The sequence below is a fragment of the Rutidosis leptorrhynchoides genome, chromosome 5, assembly GCF_046630445.1.
Source record: "Rutidosis leptorrhynchoides isolate AG116_Rl617_1_P2 chromosome 5, CSIRO_AGI_Rlap_v1, whole genome shotgun sequence".
Taxonomy (NCBI): domain Eukaryota; kingdom Viridiplantae; phylum Streptophyta; class Magnoliopsida; order Asterales; family Asteraceae; genus Rutidosis; species Rutidosis leptorrhynchoides.
In genome coordinates, this window is record NC_092337.1 from 148,120,871 (window position 1) to 148,124,719 (window position 3,849).

General features: G+C 34.6%; 1 long non-coding RNA gene across 1 annotated transcript; it reads left to right on the top strand.

The window, feature by feature from the left end:
* Window positions 1-1,763: 1,763 nt before the first annotated feature.
* On the top strand, window positions 1,764-3,471 carry LOC139846473 (uncharacterized). The gene is made up of 3 exons (XR_011759076.1): window positions 1,764-1,917; window positions 2,014-2,107; window positions 3,198-3,471. It is a non-coding gene; the product is annotated as an uncharacterized lncRNA (long non-coding RNA).
* Window positions 3,472-3,849: the final 378 nt, after the last annotated feature.

Consider the following 3,849-nt stretch of genomic DNA (forward strand, 5'->3'; position numbering starts at 1 on the left):
TGAATGTGATTTGGAAGTTTCGTTGTGGCGTCGTGTTCATATATGGATCGATCTATAATTTCGCAGTTTTGCAAATTGGGCCGAGTTCGCGGAATAGTATGACGATTGGAACGCTTCAGCAATTGTGAAGACACGACTTTATGTTATTTTTGCAGCTACTACTTAGCATCTATGGAGATACAAGAATGATGTTATCTTTAACCCGAGGTCATTGAAGAAAAGCTTCTTATTTGATTCCATTGTTTTGTTTTCATTTAATTGGTTAAATTCTAGAGAAAAGTTGCTTGTAAATTAGAACCCTTGGCATTTAAAGCCATTGTAAGTTATTAGGTGTCCTAGCTTCTCACTAGGTAGTCTTTATTATTAATAACCTATCTACTTTGCAGCATGGTCAACACCTTTTTTCCCTGACTTGGTTCTTGTGCCAAGTTTTAGATCTAGATCTCAATTCTCTTTTCATACTCGCCGACCAACTTCCGTTTCCATTTACACACTTATTTTCTTTAACACCTTCATTTAAACACCAATTTTTTGCTCTCCTTCTGCTTAAAGATTCCGCCGCCGCTATCCTCCCATCTCCGCCAATCTTCATCGCTGTTTTATAGCTTCCAAGGTCTGCTCTTCTCTCTGGCCACCCGCATCTCGCCGGTGGCTTGGTTATTCTTTTGGTTTTTCTTTTTCCTGTTGATTTTTCTGGCGACACACATCTTTTTTGGCGGCCGGAGTTTGGTCCAGCGGCTATAGCCACCTTCCACCGCTGTTCTCTGGGTGGTTGTGGTTATGGATGTTTTGGCTCTTTCTTCATCTTGTTATCCTATTCCGGTACCAGATCTTTACTGTTCTTGCTTTCCGGCAGTGGTTGGTGGCTTACCACCCTGTTAGTGGTGGCCACCATCCATCTTCAGTGAAGGGTGGGTGTTTTGGCTCCTGCGGTATTTCCTTGTTTTCTTCTTGGCACCAATGGTGGTCGGTTGTTTGGTGGTCACCCACCCTGTTCGTGGTGGCCACTGGAGGTACTGAACATGTTCTGAAGTTGTGTGATGGTCGTGGTGGTCTACCACCCAGTTGGTGGTGGCCACCGTTGGCGGCCGTACGATGGTGGTTGGGTTGGAGGATGATCGGGGGAGACTGTGGTGGTTGAGGGGTCTGTAGTGGATGCAGGTTGAATATAGCTGTAGGTTTGTTTTCGGGTCCTTTCCTTTCCGGGGACGACTCCGGGTTTGGCCCAGGCGAAGATCTCCCAGTTGGAGATCTGGTTTCAAATCCAGTGGAGGAGCTGGTTTTTGCGGTTTCGACCCTTCTTTAGGCGGCTCGGGGTGCTTTGTGTTCGCTAATGTTTATCTATTGTTTGATTGTTGGTACGGCAGCGGTTGGCATTCTCCCGACTGTTGTCGTTGTTTATTGTTATGTTTATTGTATAATTTAGTAAAACCCTTACTTAGGTTTCCGTTGTTAGCTTGTTAGGCATTAACTTTTCTAGTCATTTGTGTTCTGCCCTGTTGGCAGGAATTTTGATTTAAGCTTGTATTTTGTGCCGCTTGTTTTAGCTAGGTTTTGGATTCATTTGTATTTGGTTGTACTTGTTTGATCTTCGGATATGTTCTATGTTATTGTTTTTCGGCAAAAAAAAAAAAGGAGTCTTTATTAATAAAAGTTTGTGGAGGATAAAAACAATAATATAAACAAACCAATAGAATAAAAGATAGAGAATAATCCAGAAATGTCTTTATTTTTCTTTCACTTTAGTACTTTATTGTCAACAAAAACATTTAAACGGTGCGACTTATTGAAATCAATCTTTCTTTCTTCTATATATTCAACTAATTCAACCATACCATTAGATCATTATATTCTATCTTAACTATTCTGTAAACATAATGAATGAACCTAAATATGCTTACCCTTACCCTGCTCAAGGTACGTGCTACGTACTAACATCTACTTCACCAAATTTTATTTCTTTATTTATTTAATTTAATAAAAAAAAGATACAAATAATGATCATAATACTAGGTGGAGGATATTATCAAGGACCGCCGGTGATGGCACCTCCGCAATACGCCCCTGCACCTCCTCCCAGAAGAGAACCCGGTTTTCTTGAAGGCTGGTTAGTACCTTTATTTTATTTATTTACTTATTATTATTTTTTGAATAGTAAAGTAGTATATTATTTTATTCTTAAGTATGAATTACTTAATTAATTAGTTAATAATTACGGGGTAGTATTATTATTATTATTATTATTATTATTATTATTATTATTATTATATGATCAGAAAACTTATGAAAACATCACGATCTTCTAATCAATTTTTGCCTGACAATATGAAAAAATCCTACTAAGAAATTAAATCATACGGAAATAGAAACTTGTACTTTGGTGATTTTTGTTTTTCAAAATGTTTTTATCTCAAGATCTACGACCATGTTTATTTTTATGTCTGCACAGTAAGACAATTCTATCTGTAACATTAAAAAACATATTTCTAAATTCTAAGTTTGCTATTTGTAGACAGAAAGACATCATTTTATCTTATTTCTCCAAAAAAATAAAAAATAATCTGCAATATAAATTTGTTCGGTCGCGTATAAATATGACATCATAAGATCTGTATAGTGAAAAACGACGATACTTTCGTTTCTTCCGAAATTGTTACTCTTTTACATTTTTTTCGATTTGAAGTATATTATTGATTTGTTTGATTTTTCCTTCTCTCAATGAATATTTCTAATTCTTCAACGAATTATATTAATTAAGTAGAAGTTACGGAATTAAGAAAATAAGCTACAAATATGGGTATGGGAAAAACTAGCAGGTAGCTGATAGCTTTTACTGGTAGCTGTTAGCTGATAGTTATTAGCTTTTTAAATATATTTAGATGTTTGGCAAAAAAGTTTAATCCGTTAAATAAATAGTAAAATGATAAAAAGTTACAAGTTGTATTCCGTAGTATTGAAATTTACCTATTTAATACAGAGTAATACAAAAAGTATAATTGAAACTTCAAATATTTTTTATTCGTAATTTGAGTATAAGAAATATGAGATGGTCTTTTTGAGACAAATAAAAATAAAAAGCTACATAATTATTTTTTTATCGGTGAATATTATTTAAACTTGTATGGCCAAGTGAAGTAAGGAGTATTTTGAAGTTTTTTAATAAAATAATTATGATGGAATTTATGATTATGGTGCAGTCTGGCGGCTCTGTGTTGCTGCTGCCTTCTGGACGAGTGTTGTTGCGACCCAACCATCATCTTCTACTAAAAAGAATCATTGATCAATATCAGCTTTCGGTTGCTACTTTTTTCCGTATATAGAAACTTGTACCGTAATGTTTCTCTTCTCAGTTATGGATTAAAAATTAAATTTATATTTATTACCACTATTATCTTATTATTAGTCTTGTCAAATAATGTATTCTAAAACGTACTCAACTTTTTAAATTTATGTCCATAATTTAAATTTATGTCGTTACATTTTACCTTTTGCAAAGAGAATTAGTTATTGTTGCTTGATTGCGACTTTGGGCTAATGTTTAGTGTTGATACAAATTCATGTAACATTTTTTTTTAAAAATTTTTTGCCTCAGAACAGGATTAAAAAGAGATGAAATCATGCCCCTCTTAATTTTGATTTGTTAGAAATAGGAGGTATGATGAACACGATAACTGATTCAAATTGATAGTTCCACCTTATGATTGTCCTACTTCACGGATTTTGTCCCTCAGATATTTCAAGACCATACACAAAGATTTGGTACGTGAATTTTGAATCCGGGAGTGTTTCTAAATTCAGAAATGTGTTTGCGTTATGCGATTGATACTTGTTAACCAACATGACAAATAT